General features: G+C 43.0%; 5 non-coding genes across 5 annotated transcripts; all 5 read left to right on the top strand.

Annotated features, from left to right (window-relative positions):
- The first annotated feature begins 3,983 nt into the window (after positions 1 to 3,983).
- Positions 3,984 to 4,055, top strand: TRNAA-AGC (transfer RNA alanine (anticodon AGC)). Its single transcript has one exon. It is a non-coding gene; the product is annotated as a tRNA-Ala (tRNA).
- A 5,678-nt stretch (positions 4,056 to 9,733) lies between these two features.
- Positions 9,734 to 9,805, top strand: TRNAA-AGC (transfer RNA alanine (anticodon AGC)). Its single transcript has one exon. It is a non-coding gene; the product is annotated as a tRNA-Ala (tRNA).
- Positions 9,806 to 14,701: 4,896 nt separating this feature from the next.
- TRNAA-AGC (transfer RNA alanine (anticodon AGC)) lies at positions 14,702 to 14,773 on the top strand. The gene has a single exon. It is a non-coding gene; the product is annotated as a tRNA-Ala (tRNA).
- Positions 14,774 to 18,794: 4,021 nt separating this feature from the next.
- On the top strand, positions 18,795 to 18,867 carry TRNAF-GAA (transfer RNA phenylalanine (anticodon GAA)). The gene has a single exon. It is a non-coding gene; the product is annotated as a tRNA-Phe (tRNA).
- Positions 18,868 to 21,210: 2,343 nt separating this feature from the next.
- Positions 21,211 to 21,282, top strand: TRNAA-UGC (transfer RNA alanine (anticodon UGC)). The gene has a single exon. It is a non-coding gene; the product is annotated as a tRNA-Ala (tRNA).
- Positions 21,283 to 22,810: the final 1,528 nt, after the last annotated feature.

Genomic DNA, 22,810 nt, shown 5'->3' with positions numbered 1-22,810 from the left:
GCCGGGGGATTGAACTCATGCTGCAGAGGCTTCAGACAGCTTCATAGATTGTGTCTTAACCCCTTGCACCACCAGGGAGGTCCCAGAGCTCTTTTTTAGTTCCTAAATTGTATATTGCCCAATTCATCTGTCACTGAATCAAACCACTCAGATCTTTAAAAGTTACTCGGTGCAATTTTAAAAAAATATTTATTTATTTATTTATGCATACAAGAGCTGGGGTACAGGCCAGAGGCACGGGGCATGAGAGGATTCACCAGAGACAGAGTGGGGAGCAGAACAGGCAGATCCACTGAAATCCACTGCTGAGGGGACCAGCCGGGAGACAGGAGAGGTCTGCTGTGCCATGTGGGTAGCTCCCTGCTCCAGGATGGAAATCATGCTGCAGCGGTTGCTGATAGCTTCACAGTGCTGCGACTTAACCCCTTGTGCCACCAGGGAGGCCCTCAGTGCAATTTTTTTTGGCAACTCAAAGATGCTGATCTTTCTAAGGCAACCTTCTTCTTGGGCATTGTGTATTCCTTTAGTTTGAAGTTAATAGCCAGGAGGCAGCCTCCAACTCCACCATTTGCAGTTCTTGTTTTAAGGTGATGTGCGGTATAGACACTGCAACATCTTAAAATGTTATCATGGTCCTCCCATCTTTTCCAGTTCAGTCTCCTGCATCTAATTTGAAAGCATTGCTTTTTCCATCAACTTGCCATGTCAAATTTTTACTTAGCATAAAGCTACTTTGGGGGAGCATTTATTTTTATCAATTTACCTAATAAACAAAATGTGTAAGTTCCAATAACAAGTACAACCAAAATGCAGGCTTAGGAACAAACACATATGAAAATTAATACACAGAAACCTGACTTAAGTGGCCATGGGAGGCTGATGGGGAGTGATGTTGCTTCTTTGTCCCAGATGAAGGAAGAAAGAGGTTCCTCTTGACCCAGCAGTGACCCCTCCTTCCAAAGGCCATATAGAGGGGTGTTGACTTTGATTCCAGAAAGTATGCAGGTGTGTCTCATTAAATTGCTTTTTTGTTGTTTTCAATTTTTTGTTATTTTCAAATAAACCTATTTTGTTGGTTAAATATCTGCTTGATTTTGTTTGAAGTTAACACATGAAAGAATCTTGGTAAACATACAGCAATATTCACAGAAACAGGCCAGGGTGTGAGTGTCTGAGTATTCAGATGGGTGTGCATCTTCCAGCTTATCTGCAGAGAGAATGGAGGGGTCGTTGTCACCCACACTGCAGCTAAATGTGTTCCCTCAAACATTCCACAAGTGTGAAATTAAAAATCTGAATTGGATTTTGAATGTTTGACACCTCCTGAGATCATTTCATTTTCTCATGCAAGCTATTCTTTCATCTCAACAACAACAAAAAATTTTCTGATGATAAGTCATTCTTGGGTGTCTGCAAACATCCTTTGAGTCAGTCTGAGAATCGGTTTAACATGCCAACATTTTAATAAATTTCTACAGCAATACACATGAACAAGATTGGCCTTTGATTTCTTTTTCATTCAGCTTTGCAAAGTTCTGGAAGTCAGGGTTATTTAGCTTAAACTGAACTGGGAGACTTGGATCTTTACTATGTTGCCAAACAGCTTCAGTGGAATGGGAAGATATATGATGTTATTTCAAAGCCTGCTCTCATTTTGGCTCATTCTGCCACTGTTCTTTTATCAGCTGCTCAAAGATTTCTAGACATTGTCGCTGTCCTCTGAATTTGTCTCAGGTTCTGTGCCAGAAGTATTGAAGACTGCTCAGATGAGACACTCCAAAACTGTCACCTGAACAAATCATTTCCAACTTACTTTCTCCCTGGCTAATAGTGATAGGATTGTCCAAGTGGAGAAATTATTTCTAGTTTGAAATATCTCAGCTTCAGGAATTTTGTCCTCCAGCAAGAAAGTCAAGAAAAGGAACAGAGATCAGATGTGAGAGTCTGCATTGGCCTCATCTGACCTTACTTTGCTAAGCAGGACCTGGCACACAGAAGGGGTTTAAGTAGTTCTATTATTATCTTGGTGTTCTCCATGGGTGAGATACACCTAAGGAACTCTCAGTGAATCAGCTTACCATATAGGCTTAAATATCATCTTCAGGAAAAACAATAAGAGCAGCGGGTAGGGAGGCCAGTGATGGAAAGCAGATCAGGAAAAGCCTGCAAGCAAGGATAAGGTTGTTGCGCCTCCCTAGTGGCATAAGGGGTTAAGTCTCAGCATTATTATGCTGTCATGGCTGTGGCCTGGCCTTAGTTCGATCCCTGGCCAGGCTGCTGATTCAGGGATCAGCAACCTCTTACATGGCTCAGCAGAACTCTCCTGTCTCGCCTGCTGATCCCCTCAGCAGTGTATTTCAGTAGATCCACCTGTTCTGCTCCCCACACTGTCTCTGGTGAATCCTCTCACCCTTCACACCTCTGGCCTACATCCCAGTTCTATGCATAAATAAATAATTTTTTTTTTTTTAAAAAAAGGATAAGGTGGTTGTGCAGATTTTGGTGAGGACATTCTCCACTGATGAAATCCTCTGGTGCTGTAGAGTCAGCCTTCTCTTCCTGGTACTGAGAGGAAGATTCTCTTATAAAAAGGAATTTTCTTTGTAAATGTAAGTTTCCTTGTGGAAGGGTGACTTGTGCTCTGTTTATAGAGCTTCTCCTCTGTCAGCTGTTTTTCAAAAGAATTAACTCAAAGTAATCCTTATCCCAAGAGGCATATTTTGGGCTGATAGTCTAGTGGATACTTCCAAGAAAATGCTGAGACCATCTCCTGACCAAAAATAGGTAGCAGGTGATCTCAAAGCCAGGAAAGTCTTCGGGAAAATGGGAAAAGCAAATGTTTGCTGATCACATGTTTGCCATGCCATGCAGACAAGGGACACGGACAGGAATTTAGTCAGGTCTTCCCTCCCACCTTACACATTTAGCACAGATTCTCTGTAGTTAAGTGGTTTTGCTGGAACAATCCTCTATCTAAATCACTGTAGGCCTTTAAGGGAAAGAGAAAGAAAAGCCTTCTCCAGTCTGCTGAGTCCTTACTTGCTGCCTCAAGTTCAAAACAATCTACATGCCCATATTTGGGGGTACATATGGAAGGCGACCAGTTCTGCTTCCCCACATCTCTGTGTCCGCCTCCCCAACCCTAAGCCCTTGTCTGCCAAATGTGGGCTGCCCGCCCCCCCAACCCCTCAGTAGGGGCGAACCAAAGGGAAAATGGTGTTTCGGGTCTCCAAGGATCCTGTCGGGGTAAGAGGGAGACAGAAGAAAACTTTGGGGGTGAGCGGACTTTGTATTAAAATTTAATCCATGCGGAGATTGACGGTCACTAACAGTTCCAAAATCACTTACAAAGCGACTAGAAATATGATTCAAGATATCTCGTCTGCAAAACGCAGGAATATATTTAGGATTTCTACAAATCCACGGGCTGGGCTGACCATGGCGCCAAGGGCGACCCGCAGGCAGCGCGGGACGGTGGCTCCGGGGTGGCGGGGGTCGAAGGGCTGCAGGCGCACGGAGGGCCCCTACAGCTGCTGCGTTTTTGCAGACCCGGCTTGTCCCTTACCACGCCTTTCTACGCGCCTTTTTCAGCAGGTGGAGGGTCCTGCAAAAAGGGGGCGCTCCAGAGTCAGTCTGCACGCTCTGCCCCTCGGGTCTCTCCAGCAGCGGGACCTGCAGCCCCGGGGCAGCGAGCAGAGCTTCCACTTTTCTCCCCTGCAGAGGACTCTGGGTTTCGCCGCGGCCCCATGGGGAGGTCAGCGAGGAGGGTCCCCTCCCCACCGGCAGGAGGCCGTCGAGGGTGACCCTTAGTGGCAGATCGCAGGACCAGAACGGGAATTTTTGCTGTCAGCTTTAGTTTTCTCCCAAGCAAGACGATTGTCCAGTATAGAAAATTCAAAACCTGAAACTGACTAAGATTTCTGTGGCGAGTGCAGAAAATGGTCATGGATCATAGAAATATTTCTAAAAGGTTGGCAGTGTGAGGGGGTGTAGCTCAGTGGTAGAGCGCGTGCTTAGCATGCACGAGGCCCCGGGTTCAATCCCCGGCACCTCCAGTTTTGGGAGAGAGAAAGAGTAATTTTGTTCTTGCTTTTAATATCCACGCGTTACTGTCCCGGAGCCTTGCCCCCAACCCGAGAAGCAGCATCTGCAGGCGAAGACAGGACAAAGGCGAGTGGGAAGCACCCCTAAAACAAGCGAAGAGCCGGATAACAAGCCCAAGATTTTTGCAGTGTTATTGAAGGGTAACTCAAACAGAAAGGGAGAAAAATAAAAACAAACAAAAAACAAACGTGAAGGAAATTTTCTTTCGATCCCTTCATTTTCTGAGCTGTTGTTCATCAAGGAACAGATGATAGGAGAGAGAAGACAGGAGAGGAGAGGAGAGGAAGCCATCTAAAGATTTCCCCGGCCCCCCTCTTCCCAGCACAGCTTTCTCTTTCCTGTCCCCAACTCCTTTCCCTCCCCCTTCCCTCGTTTTTTATAATATTCAGTTTGTTAAAGTGCCATTTTGTGGGGTTGCGTGTCCTGATCCCCGTCTGTGGAAACTGCCTAAGAATCCATCGTTTTCTCAAAAGATTATATTGTATGGGCCTTTTAGGCATATTATAGCATAGGTGATATTATTTTCAGACTAAAGGTAGAATTTCAAGCTAAAGAAAGATCTGAAATTTTGAAAATATTGATAAAAATAATAAATGTGCACTACTTTCTCAGGGTTTTGTGAATGATAAATTGCACAAATGGGAGAATCTTAGTGATTTCGCCTCTAAGGTGATTTTCTGTCAATGAAGATTGTTAACGGTATATCACAAATAGAAAAATAAAATTTGCAAATGTAAAGAAGTATTTATTATTTTTTTAACCAATTATTGCACTGGTCATATTTCAAGGGTTTGAATTTGGAGAGAACAAATATAGAGCATTTTCACTGTAACAAGTTCGATGGGCCAACACTAAGTTAAAGCAGTCTTTTAGGAGAGAGTCCTCAATTTAAAAATTAAACAATTTTTCTTTTGAAGATATTATTAAAACATATTCCATTTTTGAACAAAATATGGATCGCCAAGTGTCATAGAGGTCCACAAGCTGGAGGAGTGAAGCCAGGACATACTTTTACTTTTTTTGAGGTGATAAAAACAGATAGAAAAGGGTCAACCATACATAGAGCTTCGTGAGTAATTTTTTTCTAAGAATAACTGAAAATGTCAGGCCTTTGCCATTATGAGTGCTTTTAAGCCTCAGAAGTTCTGAAGAATGACTTAGGCGCCACCTAGTGGCCATCTTGGAAACACCAGCGTCCTTTGCTGAATTTTGAATTGGTCACTGTCTTTTTGCAAGGGTAGATGGTTGTTTTTGAATACGTCCTTCTGGAATCTAAAAATCAAGTGAAAAAACTGTTTCTACAATAACAATAGTAGTTGCCCAGCACATTTTCTTTAGCTTCAAATTTCTAGTTTTAGCATGGACTTCAATATTCCTAATCTAACTGTTTTTCAGTTGTTAGGTTTTCCCTAATAAATTATTGATATTTCCAATATTTAACTGAGGTTTCCCAGAGCTGTAAAAAATCTGTGCTTCCATATCATAGCATTTAGAAATAACAAACAACCTGAAGTCATATGTACTCTCAGAATAGGTGTTAATTCTTAAATGTTAACAAGGTGCTCAGCTCACATCGAATGATTAGCCCTGGTATATGAGTAGATGCTGGCAAAGTGGTAGCTGCCATGATAGAGCTGCTTGTGGGAATACTCACACAAGACAGTAACGATATGGCGCTCTTTTACCTGATTGAGAGATCAAAGGAGGCTCATCGGTACATTTCTATCAGTAGAGAATGTTGGTCATCTCAATCTACTTTGCCAGCTTTTAAATACACTCCTGCCTGACTTCACCTGATCTATGCTCTGAAAACTTTGGCAGTCATCAGGGCAACAGCCCCCTCTCACCAGAATCCAAAAGAGGATTGTTTTAGAATTTCTATTTTTATATCAACATCATCTTATGAGCCCTGACTTACAAAAAGTAAAGAAACAGAGGAGGTTATTTTTCCTCTGCCTTAGTGTTTGCATTTCCCTCTCCTCTGGACTGTTGAACTACTAAGATTTCCAAAGGGAGAACCACTAAGCCATGAATGAGAACCAGGTGATACCGATATCGCAGAGGGACAACAGGTAGGACTAGCATATGTGGCAGCATGAGATAAACAGCTCGTTCCAAGTGTGTGACAGTTTTGGCCTCTGGAACAGAGGAGAGAGCCCTTCAGCCCATCTACTTAAAACCGTGCTTGAGAGCCAAAGCCTCAAGAGGGCCGGCTGGGATTGCAATCACTCTCCTTTAGGGGCCTCCCTAGTGGTGCAAGGGGTTAAGTCTCAGCACTATATGAAGCTATTCGCAGCACAAGTTCAATCCCCTGCCAGGGAGCTACCTACAGGGCACAGCAGACCTCTCCTGTCTCCCAGCTGCTCCCCTCAGCAGTGGGTTTCAGTAGATCTGCCTGTGCTGCTCCCCACTCTGTCTCTGGTGAATCCTCTCACCCCCCACACCTCTGGCCTGTGCTCCAATTTTTGTATACATAAATAAATTAATCTTTTTTTAAAAAAAAATTTCCTTTAAGTGCTTTAATTGGAAAAGAAAAAAGACAAGAGAACTCTTTTTCATTTAATAAGAAATGTTAAAACAAAGAAAAATACTGGATGGTCTCACTCATAGCAGGAATTTAGAAAACCTAAATAAGGGACCAGGAAAAAGACTAATTATAATAAAGTAAAAATCAAAATCAACAAGCAACTATAAACCAGAGACACTCTGGGGGGGGGAGGGGGATGAGGGATTACAGTCAAAATAAGGGGGGTGGGAATTTTATGGGAACTATAACCAAGATGAAAATGCATACATTGTGCAAAAATGAAAAATTATTATGTAAAAATATATATAAAATAAAATAAATAAAGATAAAGACAAAAAGCAAAAAAAAAAAAATGTTAAAACAGCTGTCTAGCACCAACTCCAGTTGATGGAATCAAAGACTTGCTCTTCCACTACCAAATTACTTCACCCTCTGCTCTAACTCATTTCTAACTTTCCATACAGGCCCAGAGACACAGACTCAGACCTGGAGAAAAAGACCCTTGAATTTCTGACCCTCATATTATTGAAGTCTCTTATCTGCTCATATCATCACTTTGTTTCTCTTAACTCCACAAACTTCTCTCAAGTCAAAAGATTGAAAGTAAAAGACTTCTTTCGTAGAAGAAATAAGAGACAATTCTGACACAAAAGATGGGACACTCTCCCTCAATAATAAGCATGAAAACATGTACTTGGGGAACAATTGTGAAGAGGGGGTGGGCACTAGAAGCCAGAGGCCCTAGGGATTTTATCTGTGACCTCACGTGCAGGGAGTTTCTTCAGCTACTTCCATAAGGCTGCCAGGCAGTCAGTCAGTCAGGGTGGAGTCAGCCCATGTGGAGCTCTCTGCTCTGAGAAAACAGACACACAGCGGGCAGCTGTCATTACTGTCATTGCAACTGACATTGCAACTGACTATAAGTAAACATTACTTATAGAATACTCCTTGCTGGAGTATTCTAAAGAGAGTACCAAACTATGATTGAACCCAGGTGAAGGTAAATGCTGACTCCAGACCAAATGGGACCATCATAGAAATAACAGAAAATTCTTAGCGTGCTCACTAACTTTGTATATCAAGGTCTTCTTTTCCTTTCCTTATAGAGGAAGGATGACATAAGAACACATATATTAAAAACTGTTTATTCACACCTGGATTACCTTAAGTCAGTTTGCAAAGGGGTTCTTGATCTGATGCCAATCTTGATTAAATTCTCATGTATGTGTACAGGACATGAACTACCACCCAGGGCCCCTTTCAAGGAAGGACTTAGTTGCCTCAGTTATTAGGAGTTGAGAAAGCTGCTTCTCCCAAAGGCTCACTTCTTCTGGGGTAGCCACCTCCAAAGGCTGGTTGCAGCGGGCACATTAGGACCAGCCACCTGGGCCCACTCCAGGACACAGTTCAGGACAGATGTACTCCAGGGTCCCCCCTGTGTGTGACCTAGACAGGAAGGGCTCTAGCACAATTGAACCCACTTTTCCAGTGTGACAATTTACTCAGTGTCAAACTAGCAGAGAAATTAGTTCTTTCATGGATTACAGTAGGATTACTTACACTCCTAGGAGAAGAAAATTTGCAATATCTAGAGACATTCATATTTACTCCCTGTGATTCATAAATTCTACTTCTAGGAAGTGACCCAAAGACAAACTGGTGAATGAGTAAATAAAAAATAAAAAGGTAAGCAGTTGCATAAGATTATGCCTCATAGCACTATTTGTAAAGCAAAACATGGGAAACAATCCAAATATCCACCATCAGGGATGATTTCAGACTACTACTGCCACCATAAAATGGAACAAGGAAGGATAACCTATAATTTGTTTTTCAAGAAATAGTTACTTATTGGAAGAGAAAGAAAATCCCTTAAGGCTAAAATGAGCTGCAAAACAAAACCCCCAAAATCCTGTGCTATTTGAAAGAATCAGTTGTTAGTGCTTAGACTGGTGTCTTCACTATGGCTGCCTTGTGGTTACAATGTGATAAAGCAAATGAAGGATTGTGTTGCTATTATGAAAAGCAAAATCTTGTGTGTGTTGGCGAAAGTGTACAGATAAAAGAGAAATACAGTTAATCCACAACGCAAGAGTGTGGGAACATGAGTAACTCCAGGGATCTGCTCTCCAGAGAAACTGGAAATTTTATAAATTCTCTGGAAATGGTCCCAAGGTTATGCAGCAAAGTTACATTTATTCAAGAAAATCTACTAAAACTCAGAAAGAACAATGAGAATCTGTGCCATGTGAGTTACAATCTACCCACCCCCCTCCCCTTCCCAGCCAGATAAAAAAATCTACTCCTAATCAGACAACCAGGAACATGGGGCTCCCTCGACCCTAAACTCCCATTTGCAAGACTATCCTATCTCTGGGGGCACAGGTTGTCAGAGCTTCTGAGCCTCTAGTTTTCATTTTCCCTGCAAACTGAAAGACCTCAGAGGTGAACGTTACCCTCACTTTCTAAAAAATAAATTGGAAGAGTTCCTTCTTTTTCTATGCTTTGCATAATTTGAGTAACATGATTTTCTGATATTTAACAGTTTGGTAGAATTTCCTTGTGAACGTAGTCGTACCCTGTGTCCTTTGAGGGGGAAGGCGGTGGTGCCTATTCAACTATTTTCTCTATTTTTCTAAAGCGATGGTCTGTTGAAACTGTCTTTGCAAGGATTCATGGGACTAGGCTGTATTCACAAAACCCACTTGGAGTTTTCAAATCATTTGCTGAGATGAGCTTGGACATTTCTTCATGAGGAAAAAAAAAAAAAAATCTTTTGTTTTGATGACTGTTTCCTCCGGTGCGTTCTCTTTGTGCGTATTTGCATCGATTTTCTCTTTCCCGGAGGAGGCTTGGCTAGCGGTGTGTCTGTTTTGTTGCTTTTCGAATACCCGGCCTTCAGGGAGGGGACGCCCCACTGCGAGTGGGAGGGTTTTGGTCTCGAACACGGCTTGTTTTTTCTCAGCAAAGTGTGACGAAGGACCTACACTGAAGATTTGGAAACAGCAAAATCAACTTTGGCCTGGTACCAAATTTTGTAAAACTTACCCCAAATGGCTCTATTCTGTCTTGAATATATTCCCGAGAGCACGATTCTGCTGAGGGGGTGTAGCTCAGTGGTAGAGCGCGTGCTTAGCATGCACGAGGCCCCGGGTTCAATCCCCGGCACCTCCAGTTTTCCTGGGTCTTTGTATTTTCTCGCTTTCCTCTTTTTACCCGCCCAAAATAAGATGCATCTATGGGACGACCACTTGCCTTTAGAATGCGTGCTGCTCGCCCAGTTTCTTCTCCTCGGGTTCGGCCGCCGCCGAGCTGACTGCAAAAGCAAAAGCAGAAGATGGAACGAAAGGGCCAGGGCTGGGCTCGCTCAGATGCTCGGATTCCCAGAGACAAGGACCAAGTGGACGAGCCCTTTCGACTTGGGTTCCATTTTGCAAGATTATTGATAAGGCAGGAAAGGAAAGGTAAGGTTCGGAGAGGTTAACCAGAAACGAAACAGGCTCTCAGACAACGTCTCTCCATTTCTTTATGCTCTGAGCCGCATTGGCCACGATCAGAACGCAGGCTCAGCGAGGAGACAAGAGGAACGCTCCAAACTGGGAAATGGAGAAATTCGTTTTCCCCAATAACTGTGGGGGTGTCCCTCTGAGCCCGAAAATGCTCCCTTGAGAAGTGCACGCCACTGAAAAATCTCAAAATCCTCGTATTGCGGTCCAGTCGTGTGCGCTCTTCACCTTACCGGAGAATTGACTGACTTACAGAAATCATTTTAGCTGAGACAGAGGCGCCCCTAGCGGAAAGGGGTTTTCCAACGCCTGGTTACCCTAGTCCAGGAGACCAAAAAGTTGGTGGCATTTGGGAGCTGGTTGGAAATGCAGAATCTTAGCTCCACGCCGGACCTACTGCGCTGGAAAGGTTCCCGAACAAGGGGGACGAGGCTGGGGAACCCCAACCCCACATCACCCTCCAACAGCGCAGGCGGATAAGCTGGGAGTGAACCAGCCGCTGTCCACTGCTCCAGCCCCTGGGAACCCTAGGGCCAGACCGAGGGGTCTCACTCCCAAGCTGGGAAAGAGCTCTTGAGAAGAGGACTCCACAGACACCAGAAAGCGCAGGCAAGGAGTCAGCGTTGATTTATTTAGCGAAAGAGCAGGACAGAGACCTCAGGGGAGACCTCCCTGAGCGTCAGAGAGACTCGCTGAGGTGTGGGGCCTGAGGGTCTTTATAGGACTGGGGTTTGAGAACAAAGGAATTACTTTATTGACTGAGAAAGCGAGGAGGGTGGACTTGGCTAAAGTCCATTTGTGGCGGCTGGTGGTGAGCACCGATTGGCGGCAGCTTGGGGGTCGGACGGGCGCATGACTATCTCCTGGAGACGACCCCAGGGAGGTTGTGCCGGCCTCTCCAGTGTGAACAGGTCTGATCTCAGAATTGGTGACTCTCTCTTCTGGGCCTGCAACTCTCTTTTCCCTGACCAGACAACGCAATAAGCTGTGCAAAGCTAGCTCAGAAAATGGAATGGTAAAAAACAAAAGAAGGAGCAAAGGAACTCACTGGCCAGGAAGCCTCAGGCTGTTTACCTCTTGTTTATCAGCCTGTGGGAACAGCAGAATTTGGTCCTTGAGTCCTGTCCGGTCCTTGGCCCAGGACCCTGCCTTTCTCAGAACCGAATTTTCAATAGGATCCTCAAGGGATTCATCTGCACATTTCAGTAGATCCACCTGTTCTGCTCCCCACTCTGTCTCTGGTGAATCCTCTCATTCCCCCCACCCCCCCACCTCTGTCCTACACCCTAGCTCTGGTATGCTTAAATAAATAAAATAAATCTTAAAAAAATTAAAATTTGAGAAGCACTGACTTGAATGCTATAGTGTGGCTTAAGGGGATATATATTATAAAACATGGCTATCTTCATCTTTCCTATTTCCTAGGCCTATGAGGAAAAAATAATTGCAAAAATTTATTTCTATTGTTGAATCCTTTCTGCATGCTAATCATTGACCCCTGTGTCCCCTCTCTGGTAATATGCTTATCAATATTTTTGAATCAATATATCTAATTGAATTTGATATTAAGTTTCTTTACCTTTTAAATAAAAATTATGGAGGCCTCCCTGGTGGCGCAAGGGGTTAAGACACAGCATTATGAAGCTATCCACAGCCACTGTAGCACGAGTTCAATCCCCAGCCAAGGAGGTGACCTACGTGGTGCACCAGAATCTGCCTGTTCTGTTCCCCACTCTCTCTGGTGAATCCTCTCACATCCCTCACCTCTGGCCTGTACCCCAGTTCTTGTATGCATAAATAAATCTTTAATAAATAAATAAAAGTTATGCAAGTTTCACAATCAAGACTATGTAAACTTCCAAAATGAATTGGGGAAGTTGTATATTTGTTTCTGCTGACAATATTTTAAGTAGGATAAAGTATTTTGTAATGAACCCCCTTCTGGGTGCCAAATCCTGTGATAGATTTTGAAGATTCAACTCCCCTGAGCAGCTGCAATGAAAGTGTGAATGGAGGGGCCTCCTTGGTGGTTAAGTCTCAGCACTATGAAGCTATCCACCGCCACCGCAGCACCAGTTCAATCCCTAGCCAGGGAGCTACCCGCATTGTGCAGCAGACCTCTCCTGTCTCCCTGCTGCTCCCCTCAGCAGTGTATTTTAGTACATCTGCCTGTTCTGTTCCCCACTCTGTCTCTGGTGAGTCCTCTCACCCCACCCCTACCTCTGGCCTAAACCCCAGCTCTTGAATGCATAAATATTTAAAAAAAAAAAAAAGTGTGACTGGAAGGATTGGGAAATTACTGGTGCCCAGGATACAGATTACAACTCCCTGTGAAGTGATGAAGTAATAAGGGAATTTTCAAAGGGAAAACTAAATCCCAAAAGACATTCTTTATCAAGTTAGGAGGCCTTGCTTTAGGATTTATTCCTTAAAAAAATTCAGAGTTAGTGCTGAGAAGCTAGGCTTTATTTAATAGGTGCAAGAGATCATTTTCACTGTGTTGACATATCTGCTCCTTGTTTTCTAAGTGTAGTTTCACCATATCTGCTTGCCACTATGGCCACTGTGTTAGGGGAGAAGTATTGGCAAGCTCCCATCATGGGAAGTCATCAAGTTGTAAAAGAAAAGTAGATAAAAATCGAATCACAGACTTCAAGGAAATGTATCTCTGGTATAAGGGAGATGAGGAGAGAGAAAAAATGTCAAGAACTTAGGCTGAGAAAGTCATAGGAAGTATAAGATGGACATTTCAAAAAATAAAATGCCTATAAAAACAAATTACCTGTGACAGACTGAGGGCCTTTTTGCGAGCAAGCCGTGTCTAATTTTGGCCCAGGATAAGAGTGACTCACTTAAAAGATACTTTAGATGGATTCTGTAAATTCAACTATGCTTTATGTGAAGGTTCTATCTGTCCATCAGCTCATCTTCTGTTTATTTTTCTTTAGGGAGAAATTAAAGGTTAAGGAGCAGGGAGGCTGTGTGTGTGTGTGTGTGAGTGTGTGTGTGTGTGTGTGTGTGTGTGTGTGTGTGTGTGAGAGAGAGAGAGAGAGAGAGAGAGAAATGAGCTACTGGCTGGACAGGAAGGTGGGGCAGACATAGCCATTAGCCCAGGTAGTCACTTTCACTCCAAAGGTGCTTTGATTTTTTCAAAGACATACCCAATTGGAGTTTACTCCTTTACTGCCTAGTTTAGGAACAGTTTCTTTGTATTCAATCCAGAGGAAGACTTGGAGCAAAATAATTCAACTTCCCTCACCCTGTGAATAAATTAGGTGACAAAAATTATGTGACTTAGTATCGCAGCATATAACATATCCCAGCATATAAACATGAAAATTGGACTCCTTTTTGGTCTGACAGCTTTTAAAATCTGACAGCCAACCAGTAACCATGTCCTGCCTGGTCCTATATGCAGCACAAGTGCACTTTATATGCCCAAGGGTCTCCTGAGCATATCCTCTCTGCGTTTCCAAATCATCATCTCCAACTTTTGTTTCTTTGCTAGTTGTATACTCACAAGAGAAGTAAACACTCACCATTTTCCTTTCTTTTAAAATCTCTAAAGACAATCCTGAAAATGTCAGTTAACATGAGACTTACTATGAAGAAATAGCTAAATAAAAAAAGAACTGGCATGTGTGTCAAAGTGGAAATTATTAGCTGCACCAAAAAAGATGAAAAATAGTTCATGGTTGTCTAAGACATTTTCACTGACTCCCCTACTGCAGGCATTCTCCTCTAGTCTTTCTGCTTTGTGTTTTTCTGGCAATTTTCAAAATTTCTGGTCCATTGATGGTCCCGTGAAAGGGATCTGATGATTTCAAATCCATCACTTGACCTCTGAATACTAGAGGAGGAAAGGTCATGTCCAACATAATATATGCACTCATTTCCCTTCACACACAAAATGTATTTGTATACACAAATAAAATAAAATTCATATACAAAACTAAACAAAAATAAACAAAATTCACACAAAATACCTGAATGCCATACCCACAACCAAAAAATATAGAGATTAGGATTTGTTTGCTCTTGTTTTAGAGGACAGATTGCTGTATAAAACATTTACTCAGATCTATTTTTTTTCCTTAAATGTGATTTTTTTTTTAAATCAGTTAGAATTTTCTCTGTTTGTATTCCATTTGAGTTTTCTCACAAAATGGAACCTTGCATTTTTTACTGCAAAAACATCTATGAATCCTAGAGTCAAAAGAATATAGAAAGTAATATGCAAAAAAAAAAAAAAAAAAAAAAAAACAACCTTAGCAGATGGAATGGAACAATGGAACAAGGCAACCTACCTTGATAGGAACCCCACTAAGCTGTGGAGGTATTGGGGGGTGTGGGTTGACAATGAGATGACCCTGAATCATCGGTTTCCTACCATTGAGGTGCCTCTCTCTCGGAGTAGCCACACCTGAAAGAGGATATTATGTAAGGTGTTTTCTAAAGTCTATGGAATTGTATATAGGGCAGTTTTATCTTGCTAACTTAACCCTCAGACTCAACAGCCAGCGCCACTCCTGGGGGGATCATCCGAGCCAGTGTGACAATGTGAGGGGGTATAGCTCAGTGGTAGAGCGCGTGCTTAGCATGCACGAGGTCCTGGGTTCGATCCCCAGTACCTCCATTTCCACTTTTTCCTTCAACAACACTCCTTTATTGTCTTTGTGAAGCTGAGATTGACAAGGTATTGTTTTCTTAATTTCTCTGGATAGCAGGGAGGTGATCCATGCTTATTCCCTGGGGTTATTGTTAATTCTATTATTCACCCAACCCCTCCAAGACCCCTTGGAAATCACTACTGGCAGGTGGGCTACCGTCAACCAGATTCAGAAGGCCTATTGGCTTCTTTCTATGGGTCTTTCCTCAAAACCACTCAGTCAATTTCCAGTTGCATGGACTCTGAGAGCATCTGGAAATATGAATCTGTACAGACCAGTGAACATGGGCATCGGATTTCCAATCAGAACATTAAGAACTCAAGTTTTTTGTGGTTCTTACTTTTTTATTCCAGTTCCTTTCTAATTTAGGTTGCAGAGGCTTAGAAGCTTTCACTAAAATTCTTCACTAAATGACTTCAATGCCAGTGGTTGAGGATTTGAAGTGCTGATAGCCACCTTGTTGGTGAGAGACCTCAAATGCTGGTCCTTACATGTAAGTCATTTAGCAACCAAAAAATGACAAATGAGGAAAAGAGAGCAGTAACCTTGGCTGAAACCTGGTAGAAGGATAAAGTAAATCTTATAAAGCTTCACAGTGTTTCAAGGAATTTTCTGGTCTGAAATGGAGAACAACTTCTGAATTGCAGGATCCAAACCCAGTCTAGGGGAAAGTTCATTTCTTTGTTTTCCACAAGGAAAGAAGAAATTGTTCTTCTAATTCCAAGGATCTTTTTGCCAACCTTACTCTACTTACTTTGCAAGGACCTCTCCCCCTTCCAAACTACTGAACAATCCATAACTGCAAAGCAGAAGAGTTTCAGATTCCCTATCACTGGGCTAATGCAGAAATTCACAAGAGCAGTGCAAGCTCTTAATGTCATCTTGACTCACACACACACACACACACACACACACACATACACAAACACACACTTACTCTTATTTTCAGACACCAAAAAAACCAATCAACTTCTAAACATCCAGAAAGCAGGAAAGCAGACTCTTTCCAGGAGCCAAGAAACCTGCAAGACTCCCTTAACATGTCCTCTCCCTTTTCGAATTCTCCAGAAGCTGAAACTGCCCACTAGGAAGTTACAAGTCAGCCGAAAAGCCAGTTTTGAGGTGAAACCCTTGACTGGTGTGGGGCTTCCTTCCGGATCACCTTCTGCCATGCGCGAGTGCGGAGGAGCCATGGCTGCGTGCGCTGACCTTGGCCTTGAGCGGCCAGGTCGGCCCTTGAGGCTTCATTTTGCTCAAAGTGCAGAGTGAGGGGTGAGGGAGCCCGTTGCAAAGGCCAAGGAAAATTTCTTCGGGAGAAAGTTGGGCTTCGAGAGACTTCTTCTTTTTTTAAGATTTACTTATTTCTGCATACAAGAGCTGGGGTACAGGCCAGAGATACTGGGGGTGGGGGTGAGAGGATTCACCAGAGACAGAGTGGGGAACAGAACAGGCAGACTGAGGAAATACACTGCTGAGGGGAGCAGCGGACGAGACAGGAGAGGTCTGCTGCGCCATGTGGGCTGCTCCCTGGACTGCCAGGGATCAACTCGTGCTGCAGAGGCTGAGGATAGCTTCATAGTGCTGTGCTTAACCCCTTGCGCCACCAGGGAGGCCCCTCGAGAGACTCCTTTCAAAGAGTTACACATAGGTGCAGCAAACGAAAGGGAATTTTCCTGTCTTTTGCCTTCCAAACAAAACCTCATGAAATAAGACGTGCCCACCGCCGCTGCAGCCGGCGGATCCCGCTTCCACTCTGGGCACGGCTCCCGCTACGCACTGGAGAAATCCCCGCGGCTGGCTCGCCGGCTCTCAGTTCCAGCGGTTGCTGAACTTCACACCAAAGTTCCCCGTGCGCCTGCCAGGCTCAGCCAGCCTTTCCAGCAGGCAGAAGGCGAGCAAGGTGCGCCAAGCCTGTGGGCTCTCTGCCACCCTCCTCGTCGCAACCTCTTCCAAGGGCAAAGAGGCTACATCTCAACTCAGTTGTAACCCAGTTTGTTTCTTTTTTAAATCCTCCTGGATGACCATGACCTTGGTCATTCAAAAAGATCTCTTGCATTCCCCTGATTTTCTTACCACATTCAGAAGGGGTTGAGCAAGGGAAGCCATTGCATGAATGTCCCATCTCACCTATCTTATGGTGGGTTTCCCAAGGAGGTAATGTCTCATCACACCTCTAGGTTGTCAACAAATACCAGGTGACATGAAAGATGATGAGGTCCTCTTTGATGATTTCTTTCAACTCAATCTTTTCTCCCTGGTATAAGGTATTGCATTTGAGACTGTAACCCCCACTTTTTTTCACACTTTTTTAAAGTGGGTACTTAAAGTGAAGACTGGATGCAGCTTTTCAAGTCTGAATATCGTTTTTGGTGTTTCTCCTTACACATATACTCAAGAACAAAACAAGAACAAAACTTTCGGGAGATCACCTAACCGAGCCCTTTGCTTATTGAAAGGGAGAGTAAGGTTCTTTTTGGGATGGGGTAAGGGGGGGGGCTCTGAAAAATGTGGGAAAACTTCTCTGTGCAATATTCTGTGGGTAAGATGTTGAGGAATGTGGAGTTTTTCTACCTTATCCATCTCCCTCAAATTTTAATCATGTTGAGGATTCTTTTCTTTGTCCACGCCCCCTTTCTTTTCTTCTGTTCTTTCTCCCCTTGCCCGTCCTGCCTGATGCTCCCCTCTCCTGTCCTCAGCGCCCCTGAATGGAATTTTCATAGCCACTCCTGGTCCCCTTTACACCATTTAAATCTCTGCATTGAGATTCACCTGGAGCTGGTGTTGCACCATCCAGTTCCCTTTCTAGCCTCTTTCCTCCCTGAAGCTCCCAGCTCAGTGTTTCCCCAGCAGGGACTGATGCTTGTCCTGGTTGAAGTGAAGCAGCGATTAGACCACACATGTTTTCTCTGCATGGGGAAGGAAGGAGCCCATTGTTCTGGCATTCTCGAATTATGATGAAAGTTTTCCACGTCCACAGGAGGGTGAAAAACAATTCTTAGATCAACATGGGCTGAAATTTGAAATTTCACAATGTGAAATTTGAAAAGCACTAATGTAGACAATTTTTTTAAAAAAAATGAGTGAAAGAACCTATACTCAAGGAGGACATGTCACGATTCTATGCATATTATTTTAAAACACAAGAAAAAAACATTTAATGTGGTAGAAGTCCCAGAGTGGCATTGATGGAGCTGAGGCACAAGGAAGGCACTGGAGCTGAAACTCATGTGTCTTTGCCGGGCATGTTGGCTACACAGGGGTGTGTAGATTCTGGAAGTATCAGGCTGAATAATTAAGTTTTATGCATTTTACTTTGTATCAGCTAAGCCTCAATTTAAATAACAAAAGAAAGGGAAAATTTAAATGAGAAGAGACAAGGAAGGAGGGAGGGAGGGAGGAAGAAAGAAGGGAAAAGGAAGGAAGAAGGAAGGAAGACAGGAAGATCTCCTTGGCTAGCTCCTCACCTCAAGTACATCTAGTTCTCCGCACACCACCCGGGGTAACCACATCAGCACACGAAGACCAGGAAAATGAAGGGAACAGAAAAAGAATAGGCTCCATCCAGGATTTCTGCAATCCAAAGCAAGAAGCCTGTCACCACAAGAACATGCTCAACAATCTGCCCCATTGGACTTGTCATTGAAGAGAAAGACAGAAAAAGGACAGAAAGCAGAATCTCCATAATTCATTCTGTATTCCCTTAGTTTTCTGAGGGCCATTTAAACAGTGGAATAACCAAAGGTGGTCAAGCAGAAAAGCAATTTCCTGTTTTTATCTGTTTCTTCTTCCCTTGTCCTCTGCCAACCACTCATTGTCTCTGGGAATTGGATTCTGTCTTCAGACATTGGTTTCAACAGGGCCAATGTCTTCCAAGGTGGCATAAATAATATGGAACAAAATAAATTTAGACACCCTTGCCCTTCCCACACACGCCCCATGAAAACTTGAGTATTTTGGAGGAGCAGCAAAGCAAGGTGTCCACATGCAGCCGAAATAGCTCAGTTGGGAGAGCGTTAGACTGAAGATCTAAAGGTCCCTGGTTCAATCCCGGGTTTCGGCAGGTTGGTTTCACTTTTAGTTATCTTTCAAGACTATAGCTGTGCTCAAATCTTGGTATCCTATACAGAGATCCAATAGTTTTGTCATTGCAATCAAGGAATGTACATATTTATTTTATTAACTTCTTTTTTCGTGAGTGTTCTGCTGAGGTCGTCTATGAAGAGCATGTATTTTAAAGTTTTAAAGCCTAGGGAAATTACTTTCCTAGGGGGCTAAGAAATCCTAATACACTAATGTGCATTGCACTTACGATTCACTTTTGCTTTTGATTTTGTGTCTGTGTGTGTGTGTTTTAAGCTGCAAGAATTATAGAAGGGAGGGAGTGGATACAGAGAATCTGTAGAAATAGCACCACTACACTGTGTAAGTGTATATATTTGGGTGAGGTATGTGCAAGGAAAATTTTCCAAACAGAAAATCTGACTTTGTATCTTGAGTCCATTACTAAACTGCTGGAATAAAGGGACATTGTTGAACATCATTAAATTTTTAAACAATTTGAAGGACAGCCTGAATTTTTCTGTAGACAAGACATTTATTTCTTCAATCTTGCACCCCTATCTAGAATTTGCACATCTTAATTATGCCTGCTTTGGTATCTGGTAAAGAATGAAAATAAGCATTTCTGAAACAATTATTCTGTTGAACATTCACAAGGGGGCATTAACATGAAAGCATAATAACATCATCAAGGTTCAGGTACAAAACACTTATCTTCTGTCTTGAATTTCTTTGTTAAGGTTGATAAATCATTCTTGTGTCATTTTGAACTGCTTTTTTTTTTCTTTTTAAATTACTGTTTCAGTTTCACAGTGTCTGTTTTCACTGACAACTGCTTGACACTGTGTCCAGAGAAAAGAATCCATGATACTCCAACATCAGAACTGCATCAAGCTGCAAGTTGGAAACTGGTACAAAATGAGAAACAGCATGAGGGTGAGGACATTGGCTGCATAGGAAATTGGAATTAGACATGTTATCCATTTGCCATTTAGCCCTCTTTCACTCATCAGCTTGCATTTTATGTTTGTTAAGAAACATTTGATTGGACAAACAGCATCAGTAAGTGTTTCTCTGACCAATATGTTAATAGCAATGATTCCTTGCATCTATTGTGATGGGAGTTCTAGGGTAATTCCACAAGCAGAGCCTTCCACTCAATATCTTCAAAAGGAGGCCAATGATGCATATGTAAAAAGAGACTGTAAAGGTCAAAGGTTATCATGCATGAATGAATTTTGTCAAGTCACACATGGCATGAAGCTGGTAGACCATACTCCAGCTTATATGGTTCTGGGATTCTTCTGAAACAGCACTTAAACAGAAAATGTCTTTTGTGGACAGCACTGTCCAACAGCAATATTATAAAGGCATAAATGAGAGGCACTTTGGAATTTTCTAGTATTCACATTAAATAAGAAAAATAGATGATATTAATTTTTAAAGATTTATTTATTTATGCATGCAAGAACTGGGGTACAGCCCAGAGGTGTGGGGGGTGAGAGGATTCACCAGAGACAGAGGGGGGACTGTACAGAACAGGCAGATTGACTGAAATACACCGCTGAGGGGAGCAGCAAGTGAGTCAGGAGAGGTCTGTGGTGCCATGTGGGTTGCTCCCTGGCCGGGAATTGAACTTGTGCTGCAGTGGCTGCTGATTGCTTCATAGATAGCTGCTCAACCCCTTGCACCACCAGGGAGGTCCCAACAGATTATATTAATTTTAAAATATATTTAAATAATTTGGTATATCAAACATCATTTCAACAAGTAATTAACCTCAAAATATTCATGATGTATTTTACTTTGAAATATATTGCTTTTCTATAACCTCCTTCAGTGCAACCTACCATTTATTTTCCTGTTTCATTCTAAAAATTTCTAAAGCCAACTGAAAGAACAAGTCTGCCAGACCCATTATATACAGTTTTCCACTTTCAAAAGGCACTCAATGTTATTTGGTTAATAATCACACAGTTCATACATGAACAAACTAGAAAGAAAAAAGATAAACCACTAGATACCTGGTGTCAGGAAATGGATTTTCTTGCAGTTTCTTATGTAGTTCAAAGAACACAGTCTTAACCACCATACACCCCAGGGTTCAAGAAATATCCAGGAACAAACTTCTTTTCCTACGAATAATACCTACCAGCACCCTTTTTAGCCTTTGTTTACCCTCCATATACTGTATCTACTGATTACTCACAAATCCAAGTCTCCACCCCCAGTCTCTAGGAAGGACCCTGAACACTCAACACTGGTACGGAGAAACCCTGGGGAACCGAGCCTCAAGAAAATAGAACTTGTTCCCAGAGAAGGAGGCACAAAGAACTCACTAGATGGGGGTGTAGCTCAGTGGTAGAGCGCATGCTTTGCATGTATGAGGCCCCGGGTTCAATCCCCGGCACCTCCAGTCCTTTTCCTCTCCCCAACCCCTTCCAACAGAACATTGTTCAAACCTGCTCAAGAAATACAGATTCACTTGTCTCCTTTTTTATCTCTATTACCATAACTGACAGGGTTCGTGTTTCCTTGCATCAGTTATTTCTTACTGTCTTTTCATGGCTCCTTGTCTATAGCAAATGGGAAAATATTTTTTAATATAAAAGATAAAAAATAGAATGCAGATTGAATAATTTTCAACAATTTCATTTAACTTTTAAAAAGGGAACTAAATACAGATTCAGTTTTCTTTTTTTATTTCTGTTCTATTCCTGCACATGTAGAAAGTTAAAACATAACCCAATGGAGTACACTGAATTCTCTTTCATCTTAGCTGAGAGCTTCAACATCATCCAAAGCAACTGCAACAGCAGAAGGAAGACAAAAGGGAAGGGTGGGGAGCAGAGAAAAACAGGGTCCCACTAGGATCTCTTAAATGGCAACAGAAGCTTGCACACTTACAGGCGGTTCCTCTTGGGTCTAATTTTGTCCTACTTTTAGGAAAAACCATAAAGAAGGAAAAGCAGCGCATACGTACATTTTCCTTGTTCTTTTTGTTTTCTGGGCCAGAGTGAAAGCACCACCTGTCCAGCCGTGGCCCTCCACCTGCCCGGGGCGCTGCAGCTCCGCGCCTACCACGTCTCGGCTTCCCTTTCCTGACTAACCAGGCTCGGACTGGTTGCTTCCCGGTAACGCAGCCGACGCCAAGGAAGCTCTAGGGCTAAGGGTCTGCCAAGCCAGGCAGGTTTTCAGAATCGATGAGGGAGCCTTTAAAGTCAATTCTGAGCTGCTTAGGGGTTGAACACCCTATAGGCAGTCACCAATATTTCAAATTTGCTCATCCACGCTTGAATTTGGGGAGAAAACTGTCGTCCTTCTCAAATTAACTATCCTGAAGAAACAGAGAAAATATTTGAAGGAAATAGGGGTGGCAAACTTTAGGGAAAACCGAGCAGACAGGAGCTGTGGACCCAGTTCATTAATTTCAAACAAACCTCTTAAAATGTAACATCTGATGCTACATTTCATCTGCAAGTTACTTAAGTAAGTGTTTTAGAAAACATGCCATTATAATGGCAGAATACAAAAATAACTGTAACTATAACAGTGTTTCTGGATAGGGTTTATGAGATAGTTTGCAAATCACAGCACAGTTTCAATAGAACACGTTGGAGATGGTTGAGTTTCCTCTGGACTAGTGTCGCACCACCTTTAAGCCGAAGGTGGGAAGCGCCTGCCGTTTCTTAAGGGATATTAGGATAGGAATACCTGGCCTGAACTCATCTGGAAAACAGCGAGCTCCTTTTGCAGGGGGGACCCCACCCCAAAACACCTCCCTAGGGTTCTCATTCCTTCTGCTTCCCTCTGGACTAGGAAAATCTTGAATGCAGCGTCCTCCTTTAGTTCTCCTCTCGGCTTTGATCCTGCACATCCCAACTGCAGAGCTGAACCTGAGGCAGATGCCCGGACCTGGAACCAGTCCAACGTTGGCAAGGGTC

This window comes from Talpa occidentalis, unplaced genomic scaffold (genome assembly GCF_014898055.3).
Source record: "Talpa occidentalis isolate TD23 unplaced genomic scaffold, MPIMG_talOcc4v2.1 talOcc4.2, whole genome shotgun sequence".
In the NCBI taxonomy this organism is placed as follows: Eukaryota; Metazoa; Chordata; class Mammalia; order Eulipotyphla; family Talpidae; genus Talpa; species Talpa occidentalis.
Note: the sequence above shows the minus strand (reverse complement) of the source record. Positions and strands in the feature narration are given on the sequence as shown.